Genomic DNA, 23,862 nt, shown 5'->3' on the forward strand with positions numbered 1-23,862 from the left:
AAAACTAAAAACAAACTAAAAACTACTTCCAAAAATATTCAGCTTTGATATTAATGAGTTTTTTGGGTTCATTGAGAACATGGTTGTTGTTCAATAATAAAATTAATCCTCAAAAATACAACTTGCCTAATAATTCTGCACTCCCTGTATATGTTTTCTATCAAACAAAATGCTCAAAACATCTGTTTTAGGCTATAAATTATTAAGATTATTAAGTCTATTGACAAGTGGGACTAGGTACAGCTGATTGAGGGGTCAATAAGAAGTATAAGTGAATTAATAAAAACATCAGTAACTAAAAGTATGGGTGAAGGACAAACACAAGGAAGATAGAGTAGCATGGGTGCAATTATGAACAAAAGTTCTAGAAATTTCCTATGACACTTGGACTTGTCCCAAAAGTTGGTCACTTACCTGGCTCCTGAACCTTGTGTTTTTACCTTGCTCTCTGTGTTTCCCTTCTTTTTGAGTACTGCAGGGTTTTGACCTTCGTTTCTGGTTTTTTGCTATTCTCCAATTAACAGCTACTGTTCAAGGAATGAATGCATGTGTCTTTATTAGAGATGAGTGAATCAATTCTGAAGTAATTAAATTTGCCTCAAATTTCCCAAATATTCAGATACCAAATCCTAATCTTTTGTGATTAAATTCAGGAAAATCTCTCAAAATGGTGGCCTCCACTTTACAGGTCAGAAGGAATCGAAGACGGCACACACAACCCAAAAGTGATCATTTTTGTGCTATGTTTAAAGTTAAAAAGTAAATGTCACAGTACAATGTGTTTTTTAAACAGGCCGTTTGTTACCTCCAGCTACCATGCATTTACCCATAGTCATATATGTCACTTTGACATTACTAATGCTAGATAAAGTGCTCAAAAATTCCGAGCACTATTTATTTGGGTCAAATTTATTTGTACTTGAATAGACTCACCTGCTGACCGATTTATTAGAACCAGACCTGAAATGACTTTCAAGAAATTTGCTCATCTGACATTTTCACTTTTTTCACAAGGATAGAGTGCAGGCAATCATAATGTGCCAGCTCTACGTCCTTCCACTGGACAATTGTCTGCTTTTGACTGCATTTATTTTAACCTCTGGCTCATGCATTTGGGACTGCCCTCTCATACCTGGCTTTATTTCTCAGCCCAGATTCAGGTTTTATCTAACTGCACAATTAAATGGGCTATCCAACTTTTTTTCAGACCTCAGAGGGTGGCCAAACCCCAGTGGTGATCATACTTGCCTTTTCCCCAATGCTGAGTTCTGGTTCCACTGCTCCATCGACGACTCTGCAGCTCCCATCTCTCTCGACATCAACCTCTTCTTAACAGAGGGCATGTGGCCGCTGCAGAAAATCACTGGGTGCAGCGGTAACCTGTCATTTATGAGGAGCATGACCCAGAGTGCTCTTCTGCATAGATGACAGGTTAGCATTGCGGGCAGCAATTTGCTTTACTGGTCACATGCCCCCCATTAACAGGTTGTTGATGCTAAGGGAAAAGGGAGCTGAAGAGTCGGTGGCGGAGAGATGGAGCTGGAATCTATAGGCGGTGACCAGGTAAGAATGATCACCACTGCGGGTATGGCCACTCTCTGAAGTTGGAAAAAAAAGTTGGATAACCCCCTTAAAGGGGTTGTGTCACTTCAGCATGTGGCATTTATCATGTACAGAAAGTTAATATAAGCCACTTACTTGTGTATTGTTATTATGCATATTGCTTCCTTTGCTGGCTGGATTCATTTTTCCATCAAATAATACACGGCTCGTTTTCTATGATAATGACTACCCACAATTAATAAGCGGTAGCCATGCGTGCAAACTATGGGAAAAAGTGCCGGCCTCTCTGGTGGTCAGGATCGTGGGAGCTCACATAGGCTGGTGCTTTTTTTTTTAATAGTGTGCAAGCACAGCCACTGCTGATGGATTGCAGGGTGGTCGTAATCATGGAAATGAGCAGTGTATAATGTGATGGAAAAATCAATCCAGCCATCAAAGGAAGCAATATGGACAATCACAATACATTAGTAAGTGCCTTGAAATTAACTTTCTCTACATAATAAATGCTATTTGCTGAAGTGACCACACCCCTTTAATGGTATGCTACTTATTCATCTACTTGCCTTTTGCTAACTTGATTTTTGTGACCTTGAGATTTATCTGCAGCAAATGTTTATGTCTACATGTTTAGGCTCTGGGACAATATCAGAGGAATCCTTGAGACAGAGTATATCAATTAGTGCTAATCTAAATGAGAGGAATGGAGTTATGTATTTTAAGACACTGTACACTGTAGCACTTAAGGTAGGTGGGTGAGAAAGTCAAAATCACCTTGAAGTCAATGAGCTTGGAAATAAATCATTTGAAAGATTGGAAAAAGTGCAGATACATTCAGTTTTATCCAAATTGATCTGATGTTTGACATTGCGCAGTAGTAAGTAAACTGGGAGCCATAAAACAGCTTTTGATGAATTATTAAAAAATCATTATGACTGTGAATCCAACATATTTGAAGAATGGCCAGCATTTCATTAAAGAGGTTGACTTATTTGATTACAAGTGAGGGCATCAAAACTGACAGCAGTGTTTTTCAATCTTTTGAAAATGATGTATGCGCCTATTTATTCATCCTACAGCAGCTCATGCCAACTTAAGGTGTAGGCTGTATTTTTATTTTGCTTTTGCTACAGAATGAAAGGTTACATTTGAAGGGAAACTTCAATTTATAAATGTTGCTGTTTATTAAAGAATGCTGTTTTATAATCATTGTCCTAATATATATATTAAGGCTACTTTCACACTAGCGTTCGGGCGGATCCGTTCTGAACGGATCCGCTCATAATAATGCAGACGGAGGCTCCGTTCAGAACGGATCCGTCTGCATTATATTAGCAAAAAAAAGCTAAGTGTGAAAATAGCCTGGGACGGATCCGTCCAGACTTTCAATGTAAAGTCAATGGGGGACGGATCCGCTTGAAGATTGAGCCACATTGTGGCATCTTCAAACGGATCCGTCCCCATTGACTTACATTGAAAGTCTGGACGGATCCGCACGGATCCGCACGCCTCCGAACGGCCAGGCGGACACCCGAACGCTGCAAGCAGCGTTCAGCTGTCCGCCTGTCCGTGCGGAGGCGAGCGGAGCGGAGGCTGAACGCCGCCAGACTGATGCAGTCTGAGCGGATCCGCCTCCATTCAGACTGCATCAGGGCTGGACGGCTGCGTTCGGGTCCGCTCGTGAGCTCCTTCAAACGGAGCTCACGAACGGAAACCCGAACGCTAGTGTGAAAGTAGCCTTAGTTGTAATTTTTTGAGAATAAAAATATCAAATAATATATGGAATGCAATTTTGGTTATGGCAACACATGTTGGATCACACATCCGATGGCATTGCATTCCTAATCATTGCAGGTCTCTTACTGCTGCTTTCAACCTTTGCATTGCAAAATGCTCAGAATAAATTGTCATGCTGTGGATTGACAACCTGCAGCACAAATCAGTGTAAATGCTGCAGTTTTCCCCCCATGAAATTTCACTGCAGAATATTTGCAGCATTTGCACCATCCAGTACAGACTAAAAGTTTGGACACACCTTCTCATTCAAAGAGTTTTCTTTATTTTCATGACCATGAAAATTGTAGATTCACACTGAAGGCATCAAAACTATCAATTAACACATGTGGAATTATATACATAACAAAAAAGTGTGAAACAACTTAAAATATGTCATATTTTAGGTTCTTCAAAGTAGCCATCTTTTGCTTTGATTACTGCTTTGCACACTCTTGGCATTCTCTTGATGAGCTTCAAGAGGTAGTCACCTGAAATGGTTTTCACTTCACAGGTGTGCCCTGTCAGGTTTAGGGTCCATTCACATGTCCGTTTTTTCTTTCCTGATCTGTTCCGTTTTTTCAGGAACAGATCAGGACCAGATCTGGACCCATTCATTTTCAATGGGTCCTGGAAAAAATCGGACAGCACAATGTGTGCTGTCCGTTTCCGTTGTTCCGTTCCGCATGTCCGTTTAAATATAAAACATGTCCTATTCTTGTCCTGAAAAATCGGATCCTGGTACAATACAAAGTCAATGGATCCGCAAAAAACGGATGACATTCGGATGTCATTCCGTATGTCTTGCGTTTTTTGCGGAATCCGTTCCTGGAAACACATAGCAAATATTTTTTATTTATTTTTTTTTCAATTTTTTTTCAAAGAAATCCAAACAACTTTATTTGATTATTGAATGTATGAATGTATACATGTTTCCGTTTTTTGCGGATCCGCAAAAAACGGATGACATACGGAAACATTTTCAGGAACAACGGATCCGCAAAAAACGGACTGAAATTCGGATTATAGAAAAATACTGACGTGTGAATGTAGCCTTAATAAGTGAAGTGAAAAGAAGGAGCATCCCTCGGCGCAAGGAACCAACCAAAGGCGGATGATGAATCTTCAAAAGTATTTATTGCAATCACACAACATGTTTCGGGGAAAGGGTCCCCTTCATCAGGTGAAGAATATTGCATAACAGATGGACAAACTTGCTGGATATTACAAGCTACTCCATGAATGTGTTTTAATCATTGACAGAAAAAAACATCGCTTTGAGGTGCAGCCCATAACTGAGGAGGAGAAACAGCGTCACACAAGGTCACATGATCGCAGATCCGATCATGTGACTTATGATGCAGATCTGTTGCTGGGTAACGCGACGCTTCCAGGCCGGCATGAGAGGAGGCTCGGCAGACTGAAGAATCAAGCGCCATGCTGCCTTCATAATGCTATCGGTAGCGCTATGGGAAGATGCCTGTGAAGCCCTACTTCACTAGAGATAAACGATCCTCAGAGCAATATAATATATTACAAGAACCAGAGGAGGGGGGGGGGGGGTGATGAAAATATGTTCCTACATAACTTCTAAGGGACTAAAAGGTATATTAAAAGTAACATCATTATGAAATAGAAATAGATCAAAATAAAATAGATAAATAAATAAATAAATGAATAAATAAATAGACAATGGGATCCAAGATGCATGATTATACATATACTTATAATACACATGATCAAAGTTTTCTTGCCTTATAAATGGGGTTAAAACAATCAGTTGCGTTGTGGGGAAGTCAGGTGGATACACAGCTGATAGTCCTACTAAATAGACTGTTAGAATTTGTATTATGGCAAGAAAAAAGCAGCTAAGTAAAGAAAAACGAGTGGCCATCATTACTTTAAGAAATGAAGGTCAGTCAGTCCGAAAAATTGGGAAAACTTTGAAGGTGTCCCTAAGTTGAGTCACAAAAACCATTAAGCGCTACAAAGAAACTTGCTCACATGCGGACCGCCCCAGGAAAGGAAGACCAAGAGTCACCTCTGCTGCGGAGGATAAGTTCATCCCAGTCACCAGCCTCAGAAATCGCAGGTTAACAGCAGCTCAGATTAGAGACCAGGTCAATGCCACACAGAGTTCTTGCAACAGACACATCTCTAGAACAACTGGACAGGCAACAAACAGAAGAGACTTGTTTGGGCTAAAGAACACAAGGAATGGACATTAGACAAGTGGAAATCTGTGCTTTGGTCTGATGAGTCCAAATTTGAGATCTTTGGTTCCGAACACCGTGTCTTTGTGTGACTAAGAAAAGGTGAACGGATGGACTCTACATGCCTGGTTCCCACCGTGAAGCATGGAGGAGGAGATGTGATGGAGTGGGGGTGCTTTGCTGGTGACACTGTTGGGGATTTATTCAAAATTGAAGGCATACTTAACCAGCATGGCTACCACAGCAACTTGCAGCGGCATGCTATTCAATCCGGTTTGCATTTAGTTGGACCATCATTTATTTTTCAACAGGACAATGACCCCAAACACACCTCCAGGCTGTGTAAGGGCTATTTGACCATGAAGGAGAGTGATGGGGTGCTGCACCAGATGACCTGGCCTCCACAGTTACCGGACCTGAACCCAATCAAGATGGTTTGGGGTGAGCTGGACCGCCGAGTGAAGGCAAAAGGGCCAACAAGTGCTAAGCATCTCTGGGAACTCCTTCAAGACTGTTGGAAGACCATTTCAGGTGACTACCTCTTGAAGCTCATCAAGAGAATGCCAAGAGTGTGCAAAACAGTAATCAAAGCAAAAGGTGGCTACTTTGAAGAACCTAGAATATGACACATTTTCAGTTGTTTCAGACTTTTTTGTTATGTATATAATTCCACATGTATGTATGTTAATTCATAGTTTTGATGCCTTCAGTGTGAATCTACAATTTTCATAGTCATGAAAATAAAGAAAACTCTTTGAATGAGGAGAAGGTGTGTCCAAACTTTTGGTCTGTACTGTATATGGCTGTACCCTTAGAATATACTCATACTTGCATCTGTGTTCCAGTAACCCATCAATTATGACCAAATTTGAAAATTTTCAAGACAATTGTAAGAAATGAAAAGAGTTTTTTAAGACAATACGATAATTAAATTTTTTTTTGAAACTAGGGCCTTTTTTTAACATGGGACAATAATTTTATAAATGATATTTACAGTTTTTTGCCTAGTGTAAACATGCTTAGTGGTTGACTGATGAATGATAATTTGCTTGTTTGTCAATGATCGTATCTATTATGCTCCCATAAAAATCAATGTTCTTGTTAGCAGATCCCCACATGCAAACAGATAAAAGATCGCACAAATGATCGTATTTATGAGCAAACTCCTGATTATTGTAGAATGAAAATAGAAGTAAATACAAATTAACTATATCCATTAGTGCTGATTACAGGTAATTTCTAAGTATATGGCCATGTAAAAAAAAAAAAAAAAGCATAGTGCTGAAAATTATCCTCCTTTCAAAATGTATCATTTACAATATTATCCCTTTCTTAGTAACAACAAATCCCTTTCTTAGTAAGATATCTGTTAAGTTTTTATCTAAATTTCCACACAACATATATTTGTCCCTTAAAGGTTTCATAGATTATTTCAAAATGGTCCTTAAGACAAATAAAGCTTTTTTATCCTATATGCTATTGTTTAATCTAAAACATAACTTTTATTCCTGCACGTAAATTGTCTACTGACTAATAAAACTGTTTAAAATTGTCATCTGTGTCTGTGGTTACTTTGTATGTTGTCCTATGGCGTCCTCAGGGGTTTTGGGCAGATATGGGCAGAGTACTCTGACCAAAACCATTGAGGACGCCAGGTTAGCTGGCAAAACATGTCGGGGGGCAGCGGCTGAGATTTTAGACAGATCAGCAATTAACATAGGGATGGAAGTTTATGACTCACTACATCCCTCTGTATGGTATAATACACTGTGAATGATACAGTGTTACAAATATACATACAAAGTAACCATCATAGCTGACAGTTTTAAACTGTGTAAAAAAAATTTTTTGTCACTTTCCATCACAAAAATCACAAAAATTGACCTTACCTAAGGCAATCGGTCTAAAAAAACAAAGCCAAGGCTCTCAGACTTTGGATACACTAAAACATCATTATTTCGGTTTAAAAAATGCTATTATTGTGTAAAACTTAAATAAATTAGAAAAAGTGGACTTATCAGATATTGCCACGTCCGTAACGATCTTCTCTATAAAAAAAAGTAACATGACCTAATCCCTCAGGTAAACGCTGTAAAAATAAATAAATAAAATCTGCGCCAAAACAACAAATTTTTTGGTCACCTTGCCACATAAATTGTAATAATGAATGAATAAAAAATCATATGTACCCAAATATGGTACCAGAAAAAACGCCAACTCTTTCTGCAAAAAACGAGCCCCTGCACAAGAGGATGGGCTGAAAAAAAAAAAGGGCGTTCAGAAAATGGAGATACAAAAACATAATTTTTGTTTTCATAAATACTTTATTATGTAAAACTGAAATAAGCAAATATAGAAAGTAGACATATTTGATATCATTGCGTCCGTATCAACCTGCTCTATAAAAATAGCACATGATATATTTAGATGAATGTTTCTAAAAATAAAAAATTCAAACGGTGCCAAAACATAAATTTTTTGGTTACTGTGACTGTTCAGAATTCTCTTACAGTTTTCTTGCAGTTTTTCGTGCATTTTCTGAGCATCTGGCGCGTGCATGTATGTGCCTGAATCCAGTGGGTCAGCTGCCAGTTGCACTAGGACAATTTCAAGAGAAAGCAAGTAGAGATGGCCTTGTGGTTCCCCCAGTCGTTTTGCGGCGAACTTTGCTCGTTCATGATTCGCCAAACATGCAAACATATGTCGATGTTCGCATGCGCCAATTTTTTTTGCATTGCGCTGAACTTTGACCCATGGCACATCCATCAGCTGGGACAGGACAGCCAATTGAGACATTTCAGCATATGAACACACCCCCACCCTATAACAGAACCTGATCTTGCAGCCATTTTACATTTTGTGTTTTGCCAGTGTAGGGAGGGGTTGCTTTGTGGCGCAGGACTGTTAGGGACACCAAACTCTAGCTAATAGGGCCACAAAAGTCCTTTTAAGGACTGGTATAGGTGTGCTATTGATAGGTGTGATATACTGAGGGGTGTGATATACTTATATTATACTTTCTAACATAGAGAATATACTATAGCGCAGTGTGCGGTTTTGCTGCGATAACACAGCTATATAGAGGGACAAACGCTATTGGAATAATAAATTGCAACTGGTGTGATATACCTGTTGCCCAAAAAAAACTGATTGAGGGGTGATATACCTATAATATACGTTCTAACATAGAAAGTATATAGTGCATTTGCATTGTGCAGCAATTGTGTGCGGTTCTGCTACAATTCTGTGGGTATATATAGGCACAAGTGCTATTGGAACAACTATTTGCAATGGGTATGATATACCTGTTGCCCCCCAAAAAACTGATTGAGGGGTCCTGCTTCCACAAAATACTGATTAAGGGGTTTTTATATACCTGCTTCCACAAAATACTGATTGAGGGGTGCGATATACCTGCTTCCACAAAATATTGATTACGAGTTTTAAATACCTGTTTATAAAAAATAATGATTGAGGGGTGTGATATACCTGCTTCCACAAAATACTGATTAAGGGGTTTGATATATCTGCTTCCACAAAATACTGATTGAGGGGTGCTATATTCCTGCTTCCACAAAATACTGATTAAGGGGTTTTATATACTTGCTTCCACAGAATACAGATTGAGGGGTGCGATATACTTGCTTCCACCAAATATTAATTAAGGGGTTCTAAATACCTGCTTCCACAAAATACAAATTGAGGGGTACGATATACCTGCTACCACAAAATACTGATTGAGGGGTGCAATATACCTGCTTCCACTAAATATTGATTAAGGGGTTCTATATACCTTTTTCCACAAAATACTGATTGAGGGGTGCGATATTCCTGCTTCCACAAAATATTGATTAATGGGTTTGATGTACCTGCTTCCACAAATTACTGATTAAGGGGAGCAATATACCTGATTTTGAAAAATACTGATTAAGGGTTTTGATATACCTGCTTCCACAAAATACAGATTGAGGTGTGCGATATACCTACTTCCACTAAATATTTATTAAGGGGTTCTATATACCTGCTTACACAAAATATGATTGAGGGGTTTGATATACCAGCTTCCACCAAATACTGATTGAGGCCTGTTATAAACCTGCTTCCACAAAGTACAGATTGAGGGGAGCGATATACCTGCTTCCACAAAATACCGATTACGTTTTTTTTTATATACCTGCTTCCACAAAATACTGATTGAGGGGTGCCATATTCCTGCTTACACTAAATATTGATTAAGGGGTTCTATATACCTAGTTCCACAAAATACTGATTGAGGGGTGCGATATACCTGCTTACACAAAATACTGATTAAGGGGTTTGATATACCTGCTTTCAACAAATATTGATTGAGGCCTGGGATACCCCTGCTTCCACAAAATACTGATTAAGGGGATTGCTATACCTGCTTCCACAAAATATTAATTGATGCCTACGATACACTGTCATGCCCTGCTCAGACGGTGTGCGTAGGTCTGTCAGATTGGCAGCACGTTTCTAACCTTTTGTTTGTTTTGGAATCATGCTGGATCCGCCTTCCTTCAGGTGCTCTGGGTGGGGTCATTGGCTTAAATTGCCTTCAATCCCAGAGGGCCGTGCGGGTTATAGATTTCAGTCTGGCCTTGGATTCAAGGAAGGAAGGATTGTCTGTTCCAGCCCAGATAAGTTTGATTTCTGTTTGTGTTGTCTGCGGTCTAGGATATTTGTGTGTCTTCTGCCCCTTCTCCCCTTTCACCATCTCAGGGATTCTAGGGTGTTTGCAGTCCAGGCACGAGGACACTTCATTCCTACCATCAAGGTCTGAATGTGGGCTTAGCAGCATAGGGAGAGAAGTCAGGGATGTGCTAGGAGGTGACCTGTCCCCAGCATCTAGCCTAGACACTTGTGTATTTGGTTGTCTGTGTATCTGAGTTCCTGTACGCCGTGACATTATAACCCGCCATACTGTGACTGCCATTACTCAGCGGTTTTGTGATGGCGTCAATTGATGCACTGGTTGACGGCATGCAGGGATTATCCCTAGAGGTTGCGGATCTGCGTAGTTCGGTCACACAGTGTCAGAAGGTTCTGGCATCAGGTGCAGGTCAGAATGGTGGGAAGCCTAAAGTCGCTCTTCCCGAGAAATTTACAGGGGGTGCGGATGATTTTATCCGCTTTAAAGAGTCATGCAAATTATATTTTCGACTGCGTCCATTTTCGTCAGGTGATGAAAATTAGATGGTTAGTATCATCATGTCTCTGCTTAAAGGGGACGCGCAATCCTGGGCTTTTTCTCTGCCGCCCGGTTCTCTGGCCCTCCGGTCGGTGGAGGAATTTTTCAAAGCCCTGGGATTGATTTACGATGACCCAGATCGGGTCTCGATGGCAGAATCTAAATTGCGTAACTTACTGCACGGTAAACATACTGCAGAGGGTTACTGCATAGAGTTTAAGAGATGGGCTACTGAGTCGGGGTGGAACGACCCCGCGTTACGTAGTCAGTTTTGTCAGGGGTTATCTGAAAGCTTGAAAGATGCCCTGGCTTTTCATGAGTACCCGGATACTCTAGAGAATGCAATGTCTTTGGCTATACTGTTGGAGAGACGTATCAGAGAGAGGTGTAAGGGTCCCTTCGTGCAATGGATCCCTTCTGTATGTGGTTTTGTCTCACCTGCTGCTCAGGGTGATATTACTTATAACTCTGGGGTAGGGGAGGAACCCATGCAGTTGGGTCAGATATCTTTTCGTTTTGGTAGGAGAAACTTTAGGAGATTACATAAATTATGTTACTACTGTGGTAAAAGTGACCATCTTGTTTTTGCTTGTCCTTTTGTTAAATCACGTGATGATATGAAAGAAAAAGAGACCGCCCTGACTCTTGGTAGCGTGAATGGAGTAGTGGAACAAGCAAATATGCAAGCTCCCTGTAATTCTTGTTTTCTCCTTCCAGCCATGGTGGTGCTAGACTCAAGAAAATTCTTTGTTGAGGTATTCATTGACTGTGGTGCTGGGCTAAACCTTATTGACTTTCTTTTCCTTCAAAATCTGGGTCTAAGTACGTGCACTTTGGAAAGGGAGATTCCGGTGTTTGCAATAGATTCTTCACCTCTTTCTCAAAGGAGTCTCACTCATATTGCACATAATATTCAGTTGAGGTTGGGTGATTCACATGTAGAGCTTATTTCTTGTTTTGTCATGAGGTTGACAAAACATAATCCAATTATTGATTGGCAGGCAAGACAAATTATTGGTTGGGGAGAGTTTTGTTCGGAGAATTGTCTTGGCACATCTATCTCTGGGGTGTCCACTGCAGTTCTACCTCAATATCTCTGAGACTTTGCGGATGTTTTTTTGGAGGGTGGTACCCAGGAATTGCCCCCTCATCATGACTATGATTGTCCAGTTAATCTCATCCCAGGAGCTAAGTTGCCAAAGTCTCGCCTTTACAATCTTTCCCAACCTGAAAGAGAGGTCATGCGAAAGTATATCGCCGAGAGTTTGGCAAAAGGTCATATTAGGCCATCTAAGTCTCCGGTGGCAGTAGGTTTTTTCTTTGTCAAGAAAAAGGATGGATCACTGAGACCGTGATTGGATTTTCGAGAATTGAACCGTATTTCGATCCGGGATCCGTATCCCCTTCCTTTGATCTCCGACCTTTTTGATCAGATTGTCTGTGCCAGGGTGTTCTCCAAGTTGGATTTGAGAGGAGCCTACAATCTGATCAGAATCAAGGAAGGGGATGAGTGTAAGACGGCCTTTAATACACACGAGGGTCATTTTGAGAATCTGGTTATACCTTCTGGGTTGACGAACGCGCCAGCGGTATTTCAGCGATTCGTCAATGACATTTTTCATCACTTGGTGGGGAGGTTCATGGTGGTTTACTTGGATGACATTTTAATTTACTCTCCTGATCTGAAGACCCATCAGGATCATGTGAGACAGGTTTTGACGATCCTTCAGGAGAATAAGTTATATGCCAAATTGGAAAAATGTGTGTTTTCTGTGCAGGAGCTTCAGTTTTTGGGATATCTGCTTTCCGACTCTGGTTTTCGTATGGACCCCGAAAAAGTCCGGGTGGTTCTGGAATGGGACCGACCAGAGAATCAGAAAGCTTTGATGCGATTTTTGGGGTTTACTAACTATTATAGAAAATGTATTCTAAACTATTCCACCATTGTTAAACCTCTGACTGATATGACAAAGAAGGGCACTGACGTCTCTGTTTGGTCGGAGGAGGCATTGCAGGCCTTTTCGACTATTAAGGAGTGTTTTGCGTCTCTGCTCCCATTCTGGTGCAGCCCGATGTGTCTCAACCATTCGTGGTGGAGGTGGATGCATCAGAAGTGGGGGTGGGAGCGGTGCTGTTGCAGGGTTCTTCTCCTGGCAGATGGGTCCCGTGTGCTTTCTTTTCCAAGAAGCTCTCGGTCGCCGAGAGGAACTATGATGTGGGAGATAGAGATTTACTGGCTATAAAATTGGCCTTTGAGGAGTGGCGTCACTGGTTGGAGGGGGCTTCTCACCCCATTACTGTTTATACGGATCATAAGAATTTGGCTTACCTGCAATCTGCCAAGCGGCTGAACCCTAGACAGGCCAGATGGTCACTGTTTTTTACCAGGTTCAATTTTGTTGTCACTTTTCGTCCGGGGGTCAAAAATATCAAGGCAGATGCGTTGTCTCGCAGTTTTCCTGGGGTAGGTGATTCAGAGGATCCTGCTCCGAATTTGGCTGAAGGGGTTGTGGTTTCCGCTCTGTATCCCGAATTGGAGATGGAGGTGTTGGGAGCCCAGGAGGGGGCTCCTGGTTCCTGTCCCGCAGGGAGGTTATTTGTTCCCGAAGAACTGCGATACAAGGTTTTCAATGAACATCACGATACTGTCCTTGCCGGACATCCTGGTGGTAAGTCCACCTGTGACCTTGTGTCCCAGAGGTTCTGGTGGCCCAGGTTACGTAGGAGCATTGAGGATTACGTGGCAGCTTGTAAGACCTGTGCACGATCTAAGGTTGCTCATACTCGACCGGCTGGTTCACTTCTTCCTTTATGTATTCCGTCTCGTCCTTGGACACACTTGTCCATGGACTTTATTACGGATCTGCTGAGTTCCTCGGGGAAAACAGTAATTTTGGTGGTAGTTGATCGTTTTAGCAAGATGACTCATTTTATATAATTAACTAGTCTACCTAATGCCAAGACTTTTGCGCAAATTTTTGTTGACAATATCGTGAGATTGCATGGTATTCCTTCGGATGTGGTTTCTAATAGGGGCACGCAGTTTGTCTCCAGGTTCTGGAGAGCGTTCTGCTCTCAGCTTGGCATTCAACTTTCATTCTCTTCGGCTTTCCATCCCCAGTCGAATGGACAGACGGAGCGTACTAATAAGAACCTGGAGACCTACTTGAGTTGCTTTGTGGCAGAAAATCAGGAGGACTGGTCCTCATTCCTGCCCTTAGCGGAGTTTGCTTTGAATAACTGTAAAACCTATATATAGCCCTAGCAAAATTGCGGGCTTACCCCTAATTAGAATATATATAACCGATTGAAGGAGTAAGGTAAGTAAAATATAATTTAATCTAAAGAAAATATACTACAATAGTACAAAAATACTCAATTTTATTAAGAAAATCACAAAAGACACATGATCAGCACTGGTCACAAATAAGACAATACATACAGGTTACAATACATGTTAAAAACCAAGTGAACCGATGGTGGGCTGCCAATACATATATCTAAGGTAAAGTGCAAGTGCATGATTATACCCAAATGGTCATAAGTAGTGGACATATAGTATCCAAAAGCCGTAGCTATTAGACACCACAAATATCCACATGTATATATGTGTCAGAATTTGCCACAAGCCGGTGTGAATATATACACCAAAGTTATCAAAATTAGGGCAATAACAATAATCAAAATTGTATTTGACACATGATGGAAACCATTATATATACTGACCAATTGATTTGATTATATCGTGCAGCAATACCACCGGTCCACTCCCCAACGCACGTTTCGCGTACAGCTTTTTCAAGGGGTATTGGTTGGCAGAGAGGAGGGTCATCCATAAATAGGTCAGGTGGATACATTTAATTGGCTGTTGGACTAATGTTTAATTGTATTTAAGGCTCACCTGGGTATTATCACATGGCGGACAATGCTGGCGCCTGGCCTCTCAATCGCATGCCACCACATCCGGTGACGCCGCGCCGGTCCAGAGGAAGGCAGTCACGCACATCCTGTGCGACACGCGTCACTCTGGAGCGGCCGGCGGCACACGAACGCGGCGCATGCGCAGATCACCAAGCACACCAACTCCGCCATATTAGATGAGGGCGCATGACATAACATAGGGATGTATCAGGAAAATCAGATTGCTTTACATAGAATGATGGTATCTTATCATATATAAACCATACTGTGATAAATACAATTGTTATCCTGAGGCATGAACATATATATACTGACAGTCCACATCCAAAATTTATCAGTTTATCAATGTGTGTATACACGTGCACAGAACCTCATCTCAGTTCAACTTCAATGTATATGCATATATATATATATATGTTTGTCAGGTGACAGTACCCAAAGTGCACTTGCACTAGACAGATACTGTACACCTGACAGCCACAATAGTCATACACATCGAATAACAATTAGTTCGATATGTTATACTAGGGTGGTGACGCATGCGCAGGAGAGGGCAAGGACCGAGCCTATGCCAAATACTGTGAAAAATAAGTGATAAAAAATTATTATATTTGAAGACAAGAATTACAAGCTAATTATCATAGTAATTAGTTTTGCAGTATACTGAGGCCATGGAATTGACCAAAGAAGTGTTATCACTCGACCTCAGTGGGGGGCCTTAAACTACAAATTAGGGGGATATTAAGCGTTGTTATTCCTATCGACCTCTTTTCCTCCTGACATACACAATTAGCCATGGCAGGAGTATGTAGTAATAAGGTCTCCCAAATCAGAGGCCTCAAAGTGCAAAGTGAGGTACTGAAAAAAAAGAATTGTTAGTTGCATAAGAAGAAGAGCAAGATCAAAGTGAATGAATAACAATATAAGTTACATCAATCTTACATATTAATAGTATCTAAAATATCACTATTACATATAATTGGCTATATATGCCGTGAGCCAGAGATGTATATATAAGTGTCCTAAATTGTTCAAACATAAGGAAAGAACAGATGAGGATGTACCCAACCAGGCCGTGAATATTTCGCATACACCCCTATCCAAGGCCAGTCACCTGTGCACCGATATAACCGATGTTCAAACTGATCACATCCCCAGTCACACTAAAGGTATCATGTGGCCACTTATCATACCCCGAGCCTCTATATGCATAGAAAAATTACCGATCCTATCCACCACCCATTCATGAGTGCCCTACAATCATCGCCATACACATAAACATAAAGAAACCTGGACAGATCACGGAGATTCAAGGAGGAGGCATTCACAGGAAAGATGCAAAAGGCACCTTATCATTCAACCCATATGGCACCTGGGTTTGAAGTTTGATTATCCATTTACTTTCCACTTGTTCAAGTCGTCTGAAGAGATCGCCTCCTCGAGATCCTAAATTTACCCTATCAATGCCACGAACCTTCAGGTCCTGCCATCGATTATTGTGTTTCAACCGAAAGTGTCGTGCAACTGGTTTGAGTTTCAATATTCGTTCCCTATCATCAGCTGGCACTTTTGACGCCATCCGAATATCACTCTGATGTTCCTGAAGGCGTATACGCAATTCACGTGTCGTCATGCCAATGTAGATTAACCCACATGGGCATGTTGCGTAATAAATGACACCACAGGTACTACAGTTGATAAAGTGCACAATTTTGTATACATCTTTGCCGGATGAGTCGCTAAATGACACACTTTTTACCATAGCCTTACAGATGCTACAGTGTCCGCACGGTGTCGAGCCCCACTTTGGTCCCTTGGACTGAAACAGGAATTCCTGGTTGTTAGGTGGGACATAATGGCTAGATACCAGAATGTCACTAAGATTCCTGCTACGTCTAGAGACCAGAGTGGGGGCCGAGGTAAGAACCGAATTCAGGACATGATCACTTTGCAATACAGGCCAATATTTTACAAACGTTTTTCTGATGTTATTCCATTGTGGATTATAATCCGTGATCATACAGACTGGTCGAGCTTCATCCACCGCTGCATTTTGGACTTTTTTAGGCTTTGTTGTAAGGAGGGTCTGTCGTGATGTATTGACAGCTCGCTGGTACCCCCGTTCAATAACCACAGGGTGATATCCTCTTTGTGCAAAGCGTTGTCGAAGCTGAGTCGATTCTTTTTCAAAGTCCTCTGTTGTAGTGCATAATCTTTTGGCTCTTAAAAACTGACCAATCGGTATAGATCGTTTTTGATGTTGTGGATGGAAAGACGATGCGTGCAACAAAGCGTTTACAGCGGTATCCTTGCGATGAATTGCCGTCGATAGAGTGCCATCCGTGGTCGTCTTGATGTTGATATCCAAGAATGTCATTTGACTTTGGGAAATGGTTTGGGTCAATCTTATATTCCAATCATTCGCGTTCAGTTGTACCAAAAATAAATCGAGTGCCCTCCTGGATCCCTGCCAAACAAACAAAATATCATCTATAAAGCGGATCCAGGATATGACCTGTCCATCCGCCCCATCCATGATCTGTTGTACATATTCACGTTCCCAAAGACCCAAAAATAGGTTAGCGTATGAGGGCGCACAAGTCGCCCCCATCGCCACACCTCGTAATTGGAGATAGTGTCGGTCTTTAAAAAGGAAGTGATTATGTGTGAGTACAAAATCCAACAGAATTAATATGAATTCCACCAGTTCCGGCGATAAATTCCTTGTCCGCAAGAAGAAACTGGAGGCCTTCAAACCCAGTTCATGCTGAATGCAGGTATACAGCGATTCTACATCGCATGTTACGAGATACATATCGTCTTCCATATGGACATTCTCCAGCCGCTTTAACACATCGGTGGAGTCACGTACATAAGATGGAAGACATTGGACACATGGCTTGAGGTAGAAATCCAAGAAACGACAAATGGGTTCGCTAAGCCCACCACACCCCGACACTATCGGTCTACCCGGAGGTCTTGTTGAAGATTTATGCACCTTCGGTAGTAGATACAGTGTGGGGGTTATTGGATGCTTCACCACCAAGCCATTGTATACAGTCCTGTTAATGATTGATGACTCCACCGCTGTCAGCAAAACGGCCTGTATCTGCGTCTGATAGTCATTGGTAGGGTTAGAGGTCAATCTACGGTAGCAGGCAGTGTCACGTAATTGACGATGGGCCTCCGCCTCATACATCTCGATAGGCCAGACTACCACATTTCCACCCTTGTCCGCCGGCTTAAATACCACCTTCTTCATTGCTTTTAATTGTTTTAAAGCCACTCTCTGAGAGTGGTTCAAGTTGTCATATGAACGTTTCGTGGGGAGGATAAATAAGTCCTTCACCACCATTTTTACAAACGTTTCTATTGCCGGGCTCAGAGACAAGGGTGGAAATGTGACAGACCGGCCACGGGTGAAGGGCGGAAATTTCGACTCACCTCCTTCCTGCTCCATCAGTAGTTCCTCTAGTGTTCGAAGCGCCTCCAATTCCTCCGGGGCTGTAAAGATATCATTTGAACATGTTTTAGAAAAGTGTTTTCTGTAGACCAACTTCCTTGCAAACAGGAACGTGTCCTTGATTGCAGTGAAGTTGTCATATACAGACACAGGACTAAAAGATAGTCCAAAAGACAGCAGTTCCAGTTGGGGATCAGAGAAGGTTATATCCGAAAGGTTAATTACCTTTAGTTCCCCATTTTTGGAGTCATCCAGATTGTTATATTTTCGTTTAATTGGAGTTTTTGATGTCATCATCGTCTGTCCCACTACTGTTGAACCCTCAGCACGTTGTGAGTGATTGCTCCGTATGGATGTCACCGAGCTTGAGGCAGAACGATCGGTGTTACGTTTATAGTGCCACCGAAATATTCTTTCATTTTGTCTGCAATGTCACGCTGAAATTTCTTTGCCTTTTGTTCTTGAATTTCTTTTTCCCATCGGGCTTGATCGTTGTTTAAATCTTGCTCAAATCGTGCCATCATCTCCGGGCTGCCTATCAGTCGCAATTTATCTTGTAGTGGTGCAATTGACTTTTCTATATCCTCCAGTTGCTTCTTTTCATATCCAATTAATAGCTCAATGAATGTACGTGAGCATAATTTACAGGCATCTTCCCATCTCTGTTTTAAGATGTCATCTCCCAATGGGAATGAGGGGCATACCTGAACTCGAAGGCCCCTAGGTGCCAGATCTCTGGTCAGGTACTGTTCAAGCGCAGCTTTATTCCACCATGTTTTGGTTCTACTGCGGTATAAGTTCTTGAGAACTTCCCATTGGGAGATGACATCTTAAAACAGAGATGGGAAGATGCCTGTAAATTATGCTCACGTACATTCATTGAGCTATTAATTGGATATGAAAAGAAGCAACTGGAGGATATAGAAAAGTCAATTGCACCACTACAAGATAAATTGCGACTGATAGGCAGCCCGGAGATGATGGCACGATTTGAGCAAGATTTAAACAACGATCAAGCCCGATGGGAAAAAGAAATTCAAGAACAAAAGGCAAAGAAATTTCAGCGTGGCATTGCAGACTACCAAAATGAAAGAATATTTCGGTGGCACTATAAACGTAACACCGATCGTTCTGCCTCAAGCTCGGTGACATCCATACGGAGCAATCACTCACAACGTGCTGAGGGTTCAACAGTAGTGGGACAGACGATGATGACATCAAAAACTCCAATTAAACGAAAATATAACAATCTGGATGACTCCAAAAATGGGGAACTAAAGGTAATTAACCTTTCGGATAAAACCTCGTGGGTCAAACGGAGCTCACGAGCAGGCCAGCGAATGCTAGTGTGAAAGTAGCCTTAAACAGTATTTAACATGTGATTCAGCATTTGTCGTTTAAGTGTTGGAATGCCCATGCCGTCTCCTCTATGTGGGGTAGACGACATGGGATGTTAAAACCAGATTGAATCAACATAGATACACGATTAGGGAGAAAAAACTTGATTTACCGGTGTCTAAACACTTTACAGAAGCTAAGCATATGGAGAGAGACTTACGCTTCAGAATTATTGATCAGGTCGCCATGCTGAGACGGGGAGGCGACAGGTCGATTTTACTGAAGAGATGTGAACTTTACTGGATTTATCACCTACAGACATTAAGGCCTAATGGATTGAATGTTGAATTGAGGGTGGTCTGATTTCTTTCCTGTGGGAGGGTGCCCTATACCTGTGTATGGGTCAAGAATAGTGCTTATTATTTATTTATTTCTCTTCTATGTTTCAGGATATCTGGATGGAAATAATTTGCCTTTTTTTTCTCCCCTTTTTTTCTTTTTGTACCTTATTTTGGACAGGATCATGGCTGTCATATTATTCAGAACTGAGTTTTATAACCCTAGTAGATTATCAGGTCATTAGACCTGTGTGGTGTTGAATGTTTATTTTATAGAATGGTTGTATTGGGATAGAGGCGCAGTCTCCGGTGTATGAGGGGACTGGGGGGAAGTGACACCTCGGTGTTCCACTCCCTTGTCCCTCATTGGGGTACCCATCCTGATCATACAGGACGGGTGGCCGTATGTTAAGTGTGCATGGATTCTGCCCCTCCCCCAAGAAAATGCACGGATTTGGGGTGTAGTGATTGGGAAGGGTGGACAGTGAACTGCCCCTCTTCCCTATATCACAATGGTATTTGTACCTTGGTTGACACTGGGTACAGTATCCCATCATAGACATCCACTGGAGTGCACCTAAGCCATATAAGTCATTTATTCTAATTGTCTTATTCATCACCACAATCCTTTAGTTCTTATTTTATACATGAATATGACAGCCTGATCTGTGGTCATGCGCAGTAAGATTTGCCGCAAGGGATGAGGTATGTCTAGTACGGGCATTAGTTCTCATGTAATGTGCAGGCGCGCGGTACGTGAATTCCAGAGATGGCAGGATTAGTACCGGTGCGTGCGCATTGTTAAACTGGGAGAATGAAAATTGTAAGTATACAGACATGGAGAGCGGCGCCCAGGGATCTCCCTGCACTTACTATTATCCCTGGGCGCTGCTCCGTTCTCCCGGTATAGGTTTCGGTATCTTCAGATTTTTGGCTCAACTGGGAGGAGCCTGCTCTTGTTCTCCTGGGCGTCTCCTTTTCCCAGGCTGGAGTGCTGGCCAATCGCAGCGCTCAGCTCATAACCTGAGAGAAAAAAACCTCTCCGGTTATGAGCTGAGCGCTGCGATTGGCCAGCACTCCAGCCTGGAAAATGGAGACGCCCAGGAGAACAAATGCAGGCTCCTCCCAGTTGAGCCAAAAATCTGAAGATACCAGAGCCTATACCGGGTAAACGGAGCAGTGCCCAAGGATAATAGTAAGTGCAGGGAGATCCCTGGGCGCCGCTTTCCATGTCTGTATACTTAGTTTAGATTTTTTTTATTGTAGTGAAAGGTCCTCTTTAATATATTTATTATCAATTATGGAACACTTATGTACTCAGCTGTATTTACATATGTTAGAGCACTACTATCACTAGCTTGACGAATGCTCCATTGAGAGAGCTGAAATGCTGCATTGCTGTTGGGTGTAATAAAGTATTTACTTTCACCAGAAGACCGAATGGCTGCCTTACTTTTTGGCTTTATGTTTACCGTTCCAAGTCCTGTGAATAGTTGGGGATTTGCACCTGGCATCTTAGGAGTGCTGCTGTTTATCTTTTTATTTTTTGTCTATTTTTGGATATACAAGTAGATTTGAGCAGACACCTGGATGTTCAGGTTCGACGGGTTCAGCCGAACTTCACAAAAAAGTTTGATTTCGGGACCCAAACTTGACCCCGAACCCCATTGAAGTCAATGGGGACCTGAACTTTGGAGCACTAAAAAGGCTCTAAAAAAGTCATGGAAAGGATGGAAAGGGCTAGAGGGCATCAAAATGTGGTTAAGAGCATGGCAAGTGCTCTGCAAACAAATGTGAATAGGGATATGACTTAAAATAACATAAAATACATAAAAAATAAAAATAAAAATCTTGATCTAGGAGGACAAGGTCTATATGGAGTAGGATGTTGAGGAGGGGGTGAATGTGGCAGTATAGGTGGAAGCGGCAGTGGAGGAGGAGGAGGTAGCCAACACTAGTGTTTGGTTTTAATTGAATTTTTTTTTAAATGATGTTACACCCCAAAACATTAGGAAATATAACCTGTGATAACCCCCTCCAACGTTCAGACAATACACTGACTGCAGGGAAGGCTAGCACCTCCAAGGCGAAAAAAGGGCAAGCTCAGGCCATGTGCCCAATTTGGAGACCCAGAAGTTGAAGGGACCAGACCATTCATTCAGTAAGTGTAGGCATGTGCACACATACTGCTCCACCATGTTGCTGAAATGCTGCCTCCTGCTAAGATGTTCCATATCAGCTGGAGGTGCTGGTTGTTGTGGCATGCTGACAAAGCTTTTCCACATTTCGGCCATGCTAACCCTGCCTTCTGAGGTGCTGGTTGTGCCCCAGCTGTGTTGGCAACCTCTTCCTCCTCTTTTGCCTTCACCTTGTGCTTCCACTGTGCCCCTGCTGTCAGGTGGGAATGCCACCAGCAGCGCGTCTACCAGCGTGCGCTTGTACTCACGCATCTTACGATCACGCTGCAGTGACGAAATTAAGGACAGTGCGTTGTCCTTGTAACGGGGATCCAGCAGCGTGGCCATCCAGTAATCAGCACAAGTTAGAATGTGGCCAACTCGGCGGTCGTTGCGGAGACACTGCAGCATGTAATAGCTCATGTGTGCCAGGCTGCCCAGAGGCAACGACAAGCTATTCTCTGTGGGAGGTGTATCATCTGTGCCCTCTATATCCCCCCAGCCACGCACCAGTGATGGCCATGAGCTGGTTTGGGTGCTGCCCTGCTGTGAACATGGTTCTTCCTCCTCCATCTCCTCATCCTCCACCTTGTCATCCTCCAGAACTGTGCCCTGGCTGGACAATTGTGTACCTATAAATTGATCCCTCTTCCTCCTCCTCCTGTGCCACATCCTCTTCCATCATCGCCAGAAGCGTTTTTTCAAGGAGGCATAGAAGTGGGATATTAACGCTGAGAATGGCGTTATCGGCACTGGCCATGTTGGTGGAGTACTTGAAACAGGGCAACAAGCCACACAGGTCTCGCATGGAGGCCCAGTCATTGGTGGTGAAGTGGTGCTGTTCCGCAGAGCAAATCACCCATGCGTGCTGCAGCTGAAACCCCTCTATAGCCTGCTGCTGCTCGCACAGTCTGGCCAGCATGTGCAAGGTGGAGTTCCACCTTGTGGCCACGTCGCATATGAGGCGGTGAGCAGGAAGGCCGAAATTACGCTGCAGCACTGACAGGCGAGCAGCAGCAGGGTGAGAACGCTGAAAGCGCGCACAGACGGCCTGCTCTTTCTGCAGCAGCTCTGACCTATCAGGGTAATTTTTAAGGAACCTCTGCACCACCAATGCGCCAGGCAACGGATGTGTGTCAAACCGGCTAAGCCCAGAGCTTCTATGAGATTTCGCCCATTATCGCACACCACCAGGCCGGACTTGAGGCTCACTGGCACTAACCACTCATCGGTCTGTTGTTCCATGCCCATCCATAGCTCCTGCACGGTGTGTGGTTTGTCTCCTAAACAGACACGTTTTAAAACTGCCTGCATTTGTTTACCCCTGGCTGCACTGAAGTTGGTGGTGAAGGTGCTAAGTTGACCGGATTAGGAGGCAGTAGAGGATGAGGAAGCGGAGTAGGAGGAGGAAGCAACAGGAGGCAAGCACCCTGCAATCCTTGGTGGTGTTAGGACATGCACCAAACTGCTATCCGCCTCAGGGACAGCCGCCACTGCATTCACCCAGTGTGCTGTTAGGGAGATATTACATCCCTGACCGTGCTTACTGGTCCACGTATCCGGAGTTAGGTGGACCTTGCCACTGATGGCGTGGTGCAGTGCAAACCTGATTTTGTCCCCCACATGGTTGTGCAGGGAAGGGATGGCATGCCTGGAAGAGTAGTGGCGGCTGGGCACGACATACCGTGGGACAGCCACCGCCATAAGCCTTTTAAAACTCTCCGTCTCCACAAGATGGAATGATAGCATTTCAAAGGCCAGTAATTTTGAAATGCTGGCATTCAGGGCCAGGGATCACGGGTGGGTAGGGCGGTACTTCCTCTTCTGCACCAGTGTTTGGGAGATGGAGAGCTGAATTCTTCCATGGGAC

The sequence above is a fragment of the Bufo gargarizans genome, chromosome 1, assembly GCF_014858855.1.
Source record: "Bufo gargarizans isolate SCDJY-AF-19 chromosome 1, ASM1485885v1, whole genome shotgun sequence".
Classification (NCBI taxonomy): domain Eukaryota; kingdom Metazoa; phylum Chordata; class Amphibia; order Anura; family Bufonidae; genus Bufo; species Bufo gargarizans.